Here is a 17,251-nt window from a genome sequence, read left to right as displayed (position 1 = left end):
CAACGTAGAGTTTTTGGAGAGCATAAAGGATTACTTGAATAAAAGTTTCTCTATGAAGGACCTAGGAGAAGCTGCTTACATTCTAGGCATTAAGATCTACAGGGATAGATCGAAACGCCTGATAGGACTTTCACAAAGCACATACCTTGATAAAGTTTTGAAGAGGTTCAAAATGGAACAGTCCAAGAAAGGGTTCTTGCCAGTTTTACAAGATACGAGATTGAGTAAGACTCAGTGCCCAGCAACTGATGAGGATAGAGAGCATATGAGCACCGTCCCCTATGCTTCAGCCATAGGTTCTATCATGTATGAAACGCGGTACACTAGACCGGACGTTAGCTTGACCATAAGTATGGCAGGCAGGTTCCAGAATAATCCAGGAGTGGATCACTGGACGGCGGTCAAGAATATCCTGAAGTACCTGAAAAGGACTAAGGAGATGTTTCTCGTGTATGGAGGTGACGAAGAGCTCGCCGTAAAGGGTTACGTCGATGCAAGCTTTGACACAGATCCGGACGACTCTAAGTCGCAGACCGGATACGTATTTATTCTTAATGGGGGTGCGGTAAGCTGGTGCAGTTCCAAGTAAAGCGTCGTAGCAGATTCTACATATGAAGCGGAGTACATGGCGGCCTCTGAGGCGGCTAAGGAGGGTGTCTGGATGAAGCAGTTCATGACGGATCTTGGAGTAGTGCCAAGCGCACTGAATCCAATAACCTTGTTCTGTGACAACAAGGGTGCCATTGCCCTAGCAAAGGAACCACAGTTTCACAAGAAGTCCAGACACATCAAACGACGCTTCAACCTCATCCGCGACTACGTCGAAGGGGAGGACGTAAATATATGCAAAGTGCACACGGATCTGAATGTAGCAGACCCGCTGACTAAACCTCTTCCACGGGCAAAGCATGATCAACACCAGAACTGTATGGGTGTTAGATTTATTACAATGTAATTCGCATGATGATGTGAGGGCTAGATTATTGACTCTAGTGCAAGTGGGAGACTGTTGGAATTATGCCCTAGAGGCAATAATAAATATAGTTATTATTATAATTCCTGTATCAAGATAATCGTTTATTATCCATGCTATAATTGTATTGAATGAAGACTTATATACATGTGTGGATACATAGACAAAACACTGTCCCTAGCAAGCCTCTAGTTGGCTAGCCAGTTGATCAAAGATAGTCAGGGTCTTCTGATTATGAACAAGGTGTTGTTGCTTGATAACTGGATCACGTCATTAGGGGAATCACGTGATGGACTAGACCCAAACTAATAGACGTAGCATATTGATCGTGTCATTTTGTTGCTACTGTTTTCTGCGTGTCAAGTATTTGTTCCTATGACCATGAGATCATATAACTCACTGACACCGGAGGAATGCTTTGTGTGTATCAAACGTCGCAATGTAACTGGGTGACTATAAAGATGCTCTACAGGTATCTCCGAAGGTGTTCGTCGAGTTAGTATGGATCGAGAGTGGGATTTGTCACTCCGTGTGACGGAGAGGTATCTCGGGGCCCACTCGGTAATACAACATCACACACAAGCCTTGCAAGCAATGTGACTTAGTGTAAGTTGCGGGATCTTGTATTACGGAACGAGTAAAGAGACTTGTCGGTAAACGAGATTGAAATAGGTATGCGGATACTGACGATCGAATCTCGGGCAAGTAACATACCGAAGGACAAAGGGAATGACATACGGGATTATATGAATCCTTGGCACTGAGGTTCAAACGATAAGATCTTCGTAGAATATGTGGGATCCAATATGGGCATCTAGGTCCCGCTATTGGATATTGACCGAGGAGTCACTCGGGTCATGTCTACATAGTTCTCGAACCCACAGGGTCTGCACACTTCAGGTTCGACGTTGTTTTATGCGTATTTGAGTTATATGGTTGGTTACCGAATGTTGTTCGGAGTCCCGGATGAGATCACGGACGTCACGTGGGTTTCCGGAATGGTCCGGAAACGAAGATTGATATATAGGATGACCTGATTGGATTACGGGAAGGTTTTCGGAGTTACCGGGAATGACAAATGGGTTCCGGGTGTTCACCGGGGGGGGGGGGGGGGGCAACCCACCCCGGGGAAGCCCATAGGCCTCGGCGGTGGCGCACCAGCCCTTAGTGGGCTGGTGGGACAGCCCAAGAAGGCCCTATGCGCCATAGGAAGAAAATCAAAGAGAAAATAAAAAAAGGAGGTGGGAAAAGGGGGAAGAACTCCTCCTTCCAAACCTAGTTGGATTCGGTTTGGAAGGGGAGGACTCCCCCCCTTGGCTCGGCCGAACCCCTTGAGGGTCCTTGGACCCCAAGGCAAGGCTCCCCCTCTTCCCCCTATATATATGGAGGTTTTAGGGCTGATTTGAGACAACTTTGCCACGGCAGCCCGACCACATATCTCCACGGTTTTACCTCTAGATCGCGTTTCTACGGAGCTCTGGCGGAGCCCTGCTGAGATTAGATCACCACCAACCTCCGGAGTGCCGTCACACTGCCGGAGAACTCATCTACCTCTCCGTATCTCTTGCTGGATCAAGAAGGCCGAGATCATCGTCGAGCTGTACGTGTGCTGAACGCGGAGGTGCCGTCCGTTCGGCACTAGATCGTGGGACGGATCGCGGGACGGTTCGCGGGGCGGATCGAGGGACGTGAGGACGTTCCACTACATCAACCGCGTTTCTTAATGCTTCTGTTGTGCGATCTACAAGGGTACGTAGATCGAATATCCCCTCTCGTAGATGGACATCACCATGATAGGTCTTCGTGCGCGTAGGAAATTTTTTGTTTCCCATGCGACGTTCCCCAACATCTTCTATATCTTTCAGTTGCCATGGCATGAAAAAACTTGTTGTTCTCTTCCCCCACCTTGATGAATTTGATAGTAGCTCTCTTTTTCCAGTAAAGGATACGCAAATGTAGAATATGTTCTAAGTGAAGCTTCACAATCACTCCGAAGTTGGCTTCAGGTATGAACAGGGGTCTGAGCTCTTCAATATTATCCAGACATAGCACCACCTGATTGCACTTATCAGTGAGTGCTTTGATATGAGAGAGGCTAGTTTGCTATCTCATCAGAGCCTGCCTCAGGTGTTTAAACTTATCCATGATGATGGCAGTGATGTGACTTTTCCTGTAGGGAATCTTCCAAGAATTCTAGACACAGTCAAGGAATCCATCCATCTCCACCCAATAGTTTTCAAAACGAAAGAGGTTACATTTGGGAATGGAAGTGTTTACTGTCACAACACAGGGGACATGATCAGATGTAGTTTTGCTAAAGGAAGGACCTGTGTCAATGGACAGGAGGATATCCAATTGGCAGAAGTGAAGAACCAGTCTAATTGTTCCAGTAGTGGTGAATCTTGCATATTTGACCAAGTGAAAGACCTGCCCTTGAGTGGTAGTTCTAACAAACCCAGATGACCAATAATTTCATTGAAGATAAACATATCATTCACATCAGCACCAAGAAGATTTCTATTAGAAGGTGAGCGAATAAAGTTGAAATCTCCAAGAAGTAGCCAATTATCATTGACAGGGATATTTAGGTTATACACCCAGCTGACAAACTGATCTCTACCCTCTCCTTGACAGGGACCATAAACATTGACCAGAGTCCAAGTTTCAGAATTATGATTTGAGGTGAATGACACAATTAAACCAAAGTTTTGAGATTCGATCAAGGTGCGAGTTAAAATGGAGGAATTCCAGAGGGTGATCAATCCACCGGAGGCACCACGCGATGGACTATAAGCAAATTGATCAAACCTTTTGGGGCAAAAACTTCTAACACTCCGAAAATCAATATGTTGCATTTTTATTTCCTGGAGGTAAACAACTGAAGCCATGCTTTCATCTATTTTGTTACGAACTGCCCTTTGTCGTGAATTTGAATTTAATCCATGCACATTCCAGGAAAGAACCTGCCAACTTCTTGTAGATCGACTATCCATAGCAACAAGATTTAATAAAAAAGGCGCAATTACATAATAACTGACACAACCATAGTTCAAAGAGCTGTGACACACAACAAGCAGTATCATGATAAAGGAAACAACAGATAAAGCATAGGGACATAAACACTTGTTTAATCATCATTGGGTGGAGGCTTGGAAACAACAGGATCTTCCATAAGTCGATCCATAGTGAGCTTCTCAGGAGCGATGCCAAGGCTTTGGCCAACAGCTTGGATCACCCGAACTAGAGTTGCCGGTGGGATGGACTCCTCCTACGATGGTGGCAGAGCGGCCTGAACCTCCGGTACTTCCATGGGTTTAGCGCGCGACTTTCTCTTCTTGGGCACGTGCATCGGGAGCTCCTGCAGAACAGGCTTGAAAACATCACGCTTGACAGATCCTCTGGTGCATTTGCGGACCGATGAGTCCACAATTGGAGTGGCCTTCTTGCGCGACACCTTCTTCGTGCGTACTGGAGTTGAAAAGGAGAAAAGATCCCCTGATGGTGCAAAGATGTTGTAAGTTGGTGGTGTTACCTCAGAGCTGGGGGTATGAGTGCAGTCCCTATAAACAATGCTGGGCTCCCCATGGTCTTCATCAAATGCAATTGACCAGGAGCACTTGGGGAGCACAATAGGCATAGCCGCTGGCATGTGAAGGTGACGAGGGACATGCAGTGAACTGAACACCCCCATGGGTGCTTGAAAAGACCTTGCCCATGAAACAACATGCGGTAATGGAGGACCATAAGCAACACGGACTGCTCCAATCATCAGGTTGACTGGCCTAAAGATGGGTTGCTGGTACGGAACAATTGCCAGCAAATTGAACTCATCAGGAGCGTCATCAACGACATCATCAACATTGGCAGGGGCATGATCAGCAGCTTCAGCATTGTCAGGGGCATGATCGGTAGCTTCAGCATTGTCTGGCTAGGGATCCACGATCACAATTTCCTTGACTGAATCCGAGGATGTTGGTTGGTCGATGGCCATGGATTCTTGATCTTGATCAGGCACAACAGGTTCGGCATCGGGAGCTTTAGCGTTCCAATTGCAACCTCCCTCTTCCGGTTTGAACTGGAGGCTATGGCATTGGAGGTGGTGGCGGCACATCGTTCCACCCTAGAGCAGGGTAAGGTGGGAGAGCAAAAAATAGATTATCCTGCTCAAGTTGACCTGGCATTGGGTGGGGGTTGCCATTGAGGGGCATGTGGTCTTCATCGTTGGGCATCTGCTCTACAAAGGCCGCACCCAAAATATATAGTGGTGCAGACCAAGAAACCCTTGCTCCATCCCAAGCAGCATATTCGGAGAACGTAACACTCCAAGGAACCAAAAAATCGTCCGGGAACGATGCAAAGATGATGGAGCGAACAAGATATGGATCATCACTGACCCAATGGTGGAATTCACCAAACGTGTTCACCGCAGCACGGAGATCATCAGTGTTACGGAAATCTAGCAGCACGCCCAAAAACATTAGGCATCCCTGACGAAACCCAGTAGCGCCACGAAAACCTGCGCCCTCATTGTGCCGTATGAATCTAACAAAAGAGTCGTTCCCCAAGTCCTAAGGAACCATCTGAACAGCAGCAAAACTCTCCCCAGCATCTCTAAGCTCAAACAATCCTACCCCCGCAATCCAAGGTTGCGCAGAGCAGACATGGAAACCTCGGTTGTGCAGAAGATCAACAACTTCCTGTCGTACCTGACCAATGAGGTTGGCGGGCGGGGCAGGCATCACCTCAGTGATGAAGAACTGCTCATGTCTGCGGGCAATGGGTATCGCCGGAGTGATGAAAGACCTTGACAGGCGGTTGGGGCCGCCGTCAATGAAGTGATGGCCCGGAGGGACATACCGCTCAGGGTCCAGCTCGAAGTTGGCCATGTCAGGGAGCGTAGATGGAGGAGGTGGTGTCAATGGAGGTGGCTCAGATGGAGTCCTCGGAGGTGATGAGTGCGATGAGACAGGGGAGAACTGTTTGGCAGGCTGCATGATTTCCCCAAGATCAGAAGAGGTTCCCGAGAAATCGGTGACAGAAGAGGTGGTGGGGCTCTTTCGTTTCCAAGTAAGACAATTATCACACATAAAAGAAGCACAGTTAGATTATGTATGGCCCACCCTACCGCAGGAGGAGCATATCGGCGAAGTCATGCAGTTGGGAGCTAGGTGCCCACGATGCAAACAGATCGTGCAAGAACATATCTCCTGAACCATGCCATTAATTAAATCGTCGAAGAGCTGACCGGCCTCTTGCGAGGAAGGAATATCCGGCCCATTTGAAGATGAACCCACTGCCGGCCCATGAGCTGAAAACTGATTAGATGAAGGCCCACTGGCTAAACCATCGGACGGCGCCAGTTTGAAAGAACCAGAAATCCCGCCCGTAGGGGAGGGAGAAACAGTATCTGCACCAAGAGAGGAAGAAATCCCATTTATTCCGCTGATATGATTTTGAATCCCGGAAAAAGCGGAAGGTGACACCGGCTGAGAAACCGTCCCGAAAGTAATGTGAGGTGTTACCGTCGTCCACCGGAGTTCCACCGGCGGTGGTGCACTGATAATTACGAGCTCTGGCTGATGAATAGAATAACCAGCATTCTCAAGTGTCGTAAGTTCATCCTGGGTGGCATGACACCTGTAACCTTTGCAAACCTCATATTGTTGGAGAGCTGCAAAAGAAAGTTTCTTGCGTGTGGATGATCCAGATTTAAGAGAGGACTTGAGAGGTGTGGAATGCATTGCCATCATACCTAATGCTACCCTACTCTTAGACGGGCTAACTAAAATCCATTCAGCATCACACTGTTTCCTCCATAGGGTAAATTCACGATGCCAATTTGAACCACCATTGCCCCAGAGATGAAAGAAACATTTCAAACTGGAGCATTTATAAGATCACAAGGCAAGAATATGAAAACCAACTTGCTTGCAAGAAACCCTGAACGAGAAAACCGAGTCCTTGACTTGTGTGACCACAAGATCAATGGCCAAACCCCCAATGGCTGACTCAAGTGTGGCAGCTACAAAATCCTCACATAAACGGAAAATGTGTCGGCTAAAAGAGACCACCATGATGAAAGGTCGACGATGATCCATCGGGTGCACAGAAAAACCAGAGTGACGAAACACATCATCCGCAAAAGCCGCACCAGGTGACAAATCCAAATCCAGCATGGAGCCACCCATGTAGGCCATGATAGGGGATGCTTCCAGTTGCTCAACAATTATCAATTGTCTTGCAATGGCCCACCAGCGTGTGGGATCGCGGCAGTTTTCGAGGGTAGAGTATTCAACCCAAATTTGTTGGTTCAACACGATGGGAGTGGAAGGATATTCTCCAGTATTAGCAGTTGAGTTGTGGGCTCAACCACACGTGAAAGATTAGTATCTGCAAGCAGGATATAAGCAGCAAAGGTAGTATGATAGCAACAGTGCTAGGAAAGAGTCTGTTGACGGCAGATTATTCCTAACTAAAGTATCAATGGCGCCAGAAAAGTATTGTAGCAGGTAGTAGCAGTGTAACGAGTAACTGTAGTAGCAAGGAACATCAGTAGTGATAGCAGTAGCAAGTAGCAGCAGTAGAAAATAACATAAGCATCAAGTAACAGTAGTAGCAACAGTAGTGGTAGCAGCAGCAGGACAAAGCAAGTAACATTAGCAGCAAGTAAGAGTAGCAGCAACAGTAGTAACAGCAACAGAGCAAAGCAAGTAACAATGGCAGTGGGACAAACTCGTAGGCAATGGATTGGTGATTTGTTGGATGACATTCATCATGCAACAGTTATGACATGGAGAGATATGTGGCTAGCTCCCCTTCGTCAATGTGATGTAGGCATGCATTCCGTGTGTAGTCATACGTGCTTAGGGAAAAGAACTTGCATGACATCTATTGTCCATCCCTCCCGTGGCAGCGGGGTCCAAATGGATACTACGAGATATTAAGGTTATCCTTTTAATAAAGAACCGGACCAACGCATTAGCACTTGGTGAACACATGAACTCCTCAAACTATGGTCATCACCGGGAGTGGTTCCGGTTATTGTCACTCCGGGGTTGCGGGATCATAACACATAGTAAGTAACTACAACTTGTAAGATCAGATCTAAAACACACATATATTGGTGACAACATAATAATTTCAGATATGAATTCATGGCACTCGGGCCCTAGTGACAAGCATTAAGCATGGCAAAGTAGTAGCAACATCAATCTCAGAACATAATGAATACTAGGGATCAATCCCCGTCAAAACTAACTCGATTACATGATAGATCTCATCCTACTCATCACCACCCAGTGAGCCTACGAATAGATTACTCACGAACGTTGAAGAGCTTCATGGAATTGGAGAGGGAAGAAGGTTGATGACGATGATGGCGACGATCTCCTTGATCCAGAGCCCAAAACGGACTCCAGATCTGCCCTCCAGGGCAAGAACGGGATATGGCGGCGCCTCTAGATCGTGAAACGCGATGAACTCTTCTCTCTTGATTTTTTCCGGGACGAAAGGGAATAAATAGCGCTGGAATTGGGGGGGGGGATGAGCCATTTGGGCCACACAAGCCTGGTAGCCGCGGCCGGGGGGAGGCCGCGGCTACAAGGCTTGTGGCCCACTGGCCCGTCCCCTCCGGTGGATCTTTGCGCAGGTATTTTTCATATTTTCCAGAAATATTCTCCATAAATTTTCACGATGTTCCGAGAACTTTCATTTCTAAACAAAAACAACACCATGGCAATTCTGCTGAAAACAACGTTAGTCCGGGTTAGTTCCATTCAAATCATGCAAATTAGAGTCGAAAACAAGGGCAGAAGACTTCGGAAAAGTAGATACGATGGAGACATATCAACTCCCCCAAGCTTAAAACCTTGCTTGTCCTCAAGCAACTCAGTTGACAAACTCAAAGAGAAAGAAAAACTTTGACTAACTCTGTTTGATCTTGTTGTTGCAACTATGTCTAACTCATAACCAGAATTTCAGCAAGATCACAAGTTAACCACATAAGCAAGTGACACAAAGGTCTCACAGTAAACTAATATCAATGGCATAATCAGCTAGCGAGCAAATAATAATGAGTTTCAGATACCAACAATTCAATCAAAACAAGCATGAAGCAATATGAATAGGTCGTATCTCGCTAGCTCTTTCTAAGACCGCAAAACATAAATGCAGAGCACTTTCAAAGATCAAGGGCTGACTAAACATTGTAATTCATAGCAATGAAGATCCAGTCATAGTCATACTCAATATCAGTCAAAAGCAAAGCATAAAAATGACAGTGGTGCTCTCTAGTTGGTGCTTATATAAGAAGAGGATGACTCAACACGAAAATAAATAGACAGGCCCTTCGTAGAGGGAAGCATTGATTTGCAGAGGTGCTAGAGCTCAAGCTTTGAAAACAGAGATAATAATTTTGGGTGGCATGCTTTCATTGTCAACGCAATGACCAAGAGTTCTCAATATCTTCCATGCTACTCATGCTATAGGCGGTTCCCAAACAGAAAAGTAAAGTTTTAACTCCCCCACCACAAATCAATCACACTCCACGGCTAGCCGAATCCTCGGGTACCGTCCATACTAACATCAATCCGAGGGAAGTCTTGTTTTACAATTATGTTTCCGATTTAAGCGTGGAACTGGGCATTCCAATTACCAGCCCCTTTCTCATGAATGACAGTGAATAAACACATGTCGAGGATAACACGCCTAACATGGAAGATATCAATAGCCCCCTGTCACCACATGAGCAGTTTGGGCATGCAAAACAGATTATTTCTTGAAGGTTTAGAGAATGGCACATGCAAATTTACTTGGAACGGCAGGTAGATACCACAAATAGGTAGGTATGGTGGATTCTCATGGAAAAACTTTTGGGTTTATGGAAGTGGATGCACAAGCAGTATTCCGCTTAGTACAAGTGAGGGCTAGCAAAAGACTAGGAAGCGACCAACTAGAGAGCGACAACAGTCATCAAGATGCAATGAGTTTGACTAACATTGAGTGCAAGCATGAGAAGGATATAAATCACCATGAACACGAACATCATAGAGGTATGTTGATTTTGTTTCAACTACATGCATGAACATGCGCCAAGTCAAGCCACTTGTATCATTCAAAGGAGAATACCATCCTATCATACTACATCATAGTCATCTCAAAATCTATGTTGGCGTTCAAGACAAACCATCATAAGCTCCTAGCTAATTAAGCATCGCATCAGAAACTATGATCTCTAAGTTGTCATTGCAAACATGGTTCTCTCTCAACAAAGCTGAATCTGGGACGACAAGCTAGTCATATTTACAAAAACAAAATAGATAGAGTTCATACCAGCTTTTCCAGTCTCAGTCACTTCATCATATATCACCATTATTGCCTTTCACTTGCACAATCGAATGATGTGAACAATAATAAGAGTGCTCATGCATTGGACTAAGCTGAATCTGCAGGCAAACACAAAGGAGAAGACAAAGTAATATGGCTCTTTAACAAATGAACAGGTATGCATGCGAGAGCCACTAAACATTGTAACCATGGTCTTCTACCTCGAGTCAAAGAAAAAAGAAAACTATTTACACGGAAAAGCTCCCAACAAGAAAAAGAAGAAAGGAAAATATTTTTGGGTTTTCTCAAAAGGACACAAAACAAGAAAACAAGAAAACGAAAATAAACTAGCATGGATAATACAGTGGCAAAGTGTAAACACCGACTAACAAAGTGAAAGCATAAGCATGAATGTAAAGTTGGTGCAAACACGTACTCCCCCAAGCTTAGGCTTTTGGCCTAGCTTGGTCTACTCCCAAGGCTGGTCCGGGTGATACCCAAAATCATAATGTGGGTTGTACGGGAGCGCTGCAGCCACTGCATGAATAGCTGCTTCGCGGAGACGAGAAGTCTCAGCCTCCCTCTCATACTCCTCTACTTCTCCAATGGTTATGTAATATCTTCGTTTAACCTGAGAGTCAAAGAAGGCAGGAGCAGGAAGCGTAATATGAAAAGCACGCTCCCGGTTAAATACTAACCGGTAAACGAGGGATTCCTCATCCCTCTTGAGAAACTGATAGCGTGTTAGAGCGACACGATCAAGGTAGGCTGTATGGAGAGGGGGATCTCCTGAACGGATGGGTACTCCAAGAAAATTTGCTAAGCGCGTAGCATAAATCCCACCAAATAAATCCCCATCAATGGCATTATTATTCAGCCTCCTTGCTATTATAGCTCCCATGTTGAAGCTCCTGTCACCTGTTACCACGCTCTTAAGGATACTAAGGTTGGATGCGCATAGGTGACAATGTTCAACCTTGCCGTTAATGCATCTACCTATGAAGAGGGCAAAGTAGTGCAAGGAAGGGAAATGAATGCTTCCTATGGTAGCTTGCATGATGTCTCTAGTTTCTCCAACAATTATACTAGAGACAAAATCTCTAACCAAAGACTTAGCAGGATCATTATGACTACCCCCATCGGGTATCTTGCAAATCCTATTGAAATCCTCCAAATCCATGGTGTAGGATTTATCATACAGATCAAACAGTATGGATGAGTCACGCCAACTGAAAATTTAAATGTACGCACGAAAGAGGAAGTGAGCATAGCATACTGTTCACATTTATCTGAGAGGAATTCTTCTAAGCCGGCATTGCGGACAAGTGTATCAAACTCATCCTTGAAGCCTGCTTCGATCATGAACTCATGCGAAGGCCATTCACATGGTTGTACCGGTGCGTCCCTTAGTTGATAAGGATCGGGCTCCCGAATAGAAAGACGGGGACCCTTCTTACTTGAGGAACCACCATGAAACTTCCTCCTGAACATAATTTCTTTTTGCTGAAATTTTTGAAGTTCAAGAGAAAAGTGAATAAAGACCAACCACACCTTGTAGCAAATACTCCTACTAGTGCCTAGAGACCGTATCACGCGTTAAAACTACTTGGGACCAGCTAAAATCAACATTTCAAGCTCAAGAACAGGGTCACCAAGGTAGCAAGAATACGCGAATGATAAAGCACTAGAGTAGAAACTAATTGGACCAATGGAGGAGTCACTTACCAAGGAGTAATTTCCTCAAAACGGTTCGGAGAATGGTGCTTTGAGCAAGGAGATCGAAAATCATAGCTAAATGAGCAAGAACCCGGGTTTGAGCTGCGAAACGATTTTTTCTGGAGGTAGAAGAAGAGGATGGGAGCTGGAATGAGTGGAGGGGGTCCCTGTGGGCCCCACAAGCTTGGTAGCTGCAGCCAGGGGGAGGCTGCGGCTACAGGGCTTGTGGCCCACTGGTGTGGCCCCCAGGCCAGCTCTCAGTCCCAGTATTTTTCAAAAAATCCAGAAAAAATCATATTTGATTTTCAGGACCATAGGAGAACTTTTATTTTCGGGGTACTTTTCTCAGGGACGCTAAAACAGAAAACAGGGAAAACTAAACTAAATCTATCATTTTTCTTCTAAGCAACAGAAAGTGAAAGCTTAAAACAAAGGTATGTGACTCCTTGATTCATCCATTTCATGGTCATCGAAAGAAATCCGTCAATGGGGTTGATTAAATCCCCTCGACAAAACCTTTTCGGATCGCAAAAGGAAACGGAGAATTGTCGAATAGCCACTAAGTTACCTCAATGGGGACATGAATCTCCCCAACAAGCAAATTGAGTAGCACTCTCTGGCAATAGCTAGACGAATGCTGATTTTGTGACAACAAACCTTCCCCTGCAACGGCACCAGAAGAATGCTACTAGCACTCCCCAGCAATGAAACTAGAAGAATGTTGTTGACGGCCCACCAGCGCGTGGGTTCACAACAGTTTTCGAGGGTAGAGTATTCGACCCAAATTTGTCGGTACGCCACGCAGGAGGTGAGAGAATACTCTCGAGTATTAGCAGCTGAATTCGTCAGATTCAACCACACCTGAAAGATTAGTATCTGCAAGCAAAGTAGTAACAACAAAGTAGTATGATAACAACGGTGTCAGAAACGATCTGTTGACGGCAGACTATTCCTAACGATTGTATCAATGGTGCCAAGTTGCCTCGTGGACGGAAATTGGTAGTTCCCGTCAACGACCAACGATCAAGATTGCAGCAGGTAGCAGCAGTGTAATGAGTAATAGCACTGGCAAGGAACATCAGTAGTGACAGCAGTAGCAAGTAGCAACAGTAGCAAGCGACCATAGTAGCAACAGTAGCAGCAGAGCAAGACAAGTAACAGCAGCAGAGCAAGACAAGTAACAACAGCAGCAACAGTAGTAACAACAGAGCAAGACAAGTAACAACAGCAGCAACAGTAGTAACAGCAGAGCAAGACAAGTAACAGCAGGAGCAACAGTAGTAACAAGAGCAGTAGGACAAACTCGTAGGCAATGGGTCGGTGATTTGTTTGGATGATATTCATCATCCAACAGTTATAACACTGAGAGATATGTGGCTAGCTCCCGTTCGTCAATGTGATGTAGGCATGCATTCTGTGTGTCGTCATACGTGCTTAGGGAAAAGAACTTGCATGACATCTATTGTCCATCCCTCCCGTGGCAGCGGGGTCCAAAAGGAAACTACGGGATATTAAGGTTCTCCTTTTAATAAAGAAACGGACCAACGCATTAGCACTTGGTGAACACATGAACTCCTCAAACTATGGTCATCACCGGGAGTGGTTCCGGTTATTGTCACTATGGTCATCACTTGGTGACAACATAATAATTTCAGATTTGAAATCATGCCACTCGGGCCCTAGTGACAAGCATTAAGCATGGCAAACTAGTAGCAAAATCAATCTCAGAACATAGTGGATACTAGGGATCAATCCCCATCAAAACTAACTCGATTACATGCTAGATCTCATCCTACTCATCACCGCCCAGCGAGCCTACGAATAGATTACTCACGAACGACGAAGAGCTTCATGGAATTGGAGAGGGAAGAAGGTTGATGATGACGATGGCGACGATTTCCCCTCTTCGGAGCCCAAAACGGACTCCAGATCTGCCCTCCAGATGAAGAACAGGTTGTGGCGGCGCCTCCGTATCGCAAACGCGACGAAATCTTCTCTTTTTATTTTTTTCTGGGACGAAAGTGAACTTATAGAGCTGAGATTGGGGGCGGCAGAGCCGTGTGGGCCCCACAAGCTTGCCCACCGCCACTAGGGGGGTGGCGGTGGCAGGGCTTGTGGCCCACTGGCCCACCCCCTCAGGTGGATCTTAGCGCAGGTATTTTTCATATTTTCCAAAAATGCTCCCCGTAAATTTTCAGGACGTTTGGAGACCTTTGATTACCGCACAAAAATAACACCAAGGGAATTCTGCTGAAAACAGCGTCAGTCTAGGTTAGTTCCATTCAAATCATGCAAATTAGAGTCCAAAACAAGGGCAAAAGAGTTTGGAAAAGTAGATACGATGGAGACGTATCAACTTCCCCAAGATTAAAACCTTGCTTGTCCTCAAGCAACTCAGTTGACAAACTGAGAGAAAAAGAAAAACTTTGACAAACTCTGTTTGATCTTGTTGTTGCAACTATGTCTAACCCATAACCAGAATTTCAGCAAGATCACAAGTTAACCTCATAAGCAAGTGACACAAAGGTCTCATGATAAACTAATATCAATGGTATAATCACCTGAGCAAATAATAATGAGTTTCAAATACCAACACTTCAATCAAAACAAGCATGAAGCAAGATAAATAGGTGGTATCTCGCTAGCTCTTTCTGAGATCGCAAAACATAAATGCAGAGCACTTTCAAAGATCAAGGGCTGACTAAACCTTGTAATTCATAGCAACGAAGATCCAGTCATAGTCATACTCAATATCAACCAAAAGCAAAGCATAAAAATGACAGAGGTGCTCTCTAATTGGTGCTTATATAAGAGGAGGATGACTCGACAGGAAAATAAATAGACATGCCCTTCGCAGAGGGAAGCATTGATTTGCAGAGGTGCCAGAGCTCAAGCTTTGAAAACAGAGATAATAATTTTGGGTGGCATGCTTTCATTGTCAACGCAATGTCCAAGAGTTCTCAATATCTTCCATGCTACTCATGCTATAGGCGGTTCCCAAACAGAAAAGTAAAGTTTTAACTCCCCCACCATCAATCAATCACACTCCACGGCTAGCTCAATCCTCGGGTACCGTCCATACTAACATCAATATGGGGGAGTCTTGTTTTACAGTTATGTTTTCGATTTAAGCGTGGAACTGGGCATTCCAATTACCGACCCCTTTCTGGTGAATGACAGTGAATAAACACATGTCGAGGATAACACTCCTAGCATGGAAGATACCAATAGCCCTCTGTCACCACATGAGCGGTTCGGGCATGCAAAACAGATGATTTCTTGAAGATTTAGATAATGGCACATGCAAATTTACTTGGAACGGCAGGTAGATACCTCAAAATAGGTAGGTATGGTGGACTCTCATGGAAAAACTTTTGGGTTTATGGAAGTCGATGCACAAACAGTATTCCGCTTAGTACAAGTGAAGGCTAGCAAAAGACTGGGAAGCGACCAACTAGAGAGCGACAACAGTCATCAAGATGCAATGAGTTTGACTAACATTGAATGCAAGCATGAACAAGATATAAATCACCATGAACACGAACATCATAGAGGCTATGTTGATTTGTTTCAACTACATGCATGAACATGCGCCAATTCAAGCCACTTGAAACATTCAAAGGAGAATACCATCCTCTCATACTACATCATAGTCATCTCAAAATCTATGTTGGCAATCAAGACAAACCATTATAAGCTCCTAGCTAAATAAGCATGACATCAGAAACTATGATCTCTAAGTTGTCATTGCAAACATGGTTTTCTCACAACAAAGCTGAATCTGGGTCGACAAGCTAGTCATATTTACAAAAACAAAATAGATAGAGTTCATACCAGCTTTTCAGTCTCAGTCACTTCATCATATATCATCATTATTGCCTTTCATTTACACGATCGAACGATGTGAACAATAATAAGAGCATTGGACTAAGCTGAATCTGCAGGCAAACACAAAGGATAAGACAAAGTAACATGGCTCTTTGAAAGCTAAACAAGTATGCATGCAAGAACCACTAAACATTGTAACCAATATCTTCTACCTTGACCCAAAGAAAAAGAAAACTATTCACACAGGAAAGCTCCCAACAAGCAAAAGAAGAAAGAAAAATCTTTTTGGGTTTTCTCAAAACGACACAAAACAAGAAAGCAAGAAAACAAAAATAAACTAGCATGGATAATACGGTGGCAATGTGTAAACACCGGCTAACAAAGTGAAAGCATAAGCATGAATGTAAAGTCGGTGAGAACACGTACTCCCCCAAGCTTAGGCTTTTGGCCTAGCCTTGTCTACTCCCATGGATGGTCCTGGCGAAACCGAAAATCATAATGGGTGTTATACGGGAGTGCTGCAGCCACTGCCTGAATAGCTGCATCGCAAAGTCGAGCAACCGTTGCCTCCCTCTCATACTCCTCTGCCTCTCCTATGGTTATGTAGTATCTTCGTTTTACCTGAAAGTCAAAGAAAGCAGGAGCAGGAAGGGTAATATGGAAAACACGTTGCCGATTAAATATAAAGCGGTATAGGAGGGATCCATGATCTCTCTCAAGGAACTGGTAGCGTGTTAAAGAGACACGATCAAGGTAGGCTGTACGGAGAGGAGGGTCTTCTGAACGGATGGATATTCCAAGAAAATTTGCTAAGCGTGTAGCATAAACTCCACCAAAGAAATCCCCCTCACTGGCATTTTTATTCACCCTCCTTGCTATTATAGCTCCCATATTGAAGCTCCTATCACCTGTTACTGCACTCTTAAGGATACTAAGGTTAGAAGCGCATAGGTGACAATGTGCACCCTTACCGTTAATGCACCTACCTATGAAGAGGGCAAAGTAGTGCAAGGCAGGGAAATGGATGCTCCCTATGTTGGCTTGCGTGATATCTCTGGTTTCTCCCACAGTTATACTGGAGACAAAGTCTCTGACCGAAGACTTAGAAGGATCATTAATACTAACCCCATCGAGTATCTTGCAAATCCTATTGAAATCCTCCAAATCCATGGCATATGATTTATCGTACAGTTCAAACAGTATGGATGAGTCACGGCCAACTGAAAATTTAAAACCACGCACGAAATAGGCAGTGAGCTAGCATACTGTTCACATTTATCTGAGAGGAAATTTTCTAACCCGACATTGTAGACAAGTGTACCAAACTCATCCTTGAAACCTGCTTCGATCATAAACTCATCGGAAGGCCATTCACATGGTTGCACCGGTGCGTCCCTTAGTTGAAAAGGT

This window comes from Hordeum vulgare, chromosome 7H (genome assembly GCF_904849725.1).
Source record: "Hordeum vulgare subsp. vulgare chromosome 7H, MorexV3_pseudomolecules_assembly, whole genome shotgun sequence".
NCBI classification, from domain to species: Eukaryota; Viridiplantae; Streptophyta; class Magnoliopsida; order Poales; family Poaceae; genus Hordeum; species Hordeum vulgare.
The sequence above is the reverse complement of the archived record's forward strand: the minus strand, read 5'-3'. Positions refer to the sequence as shown.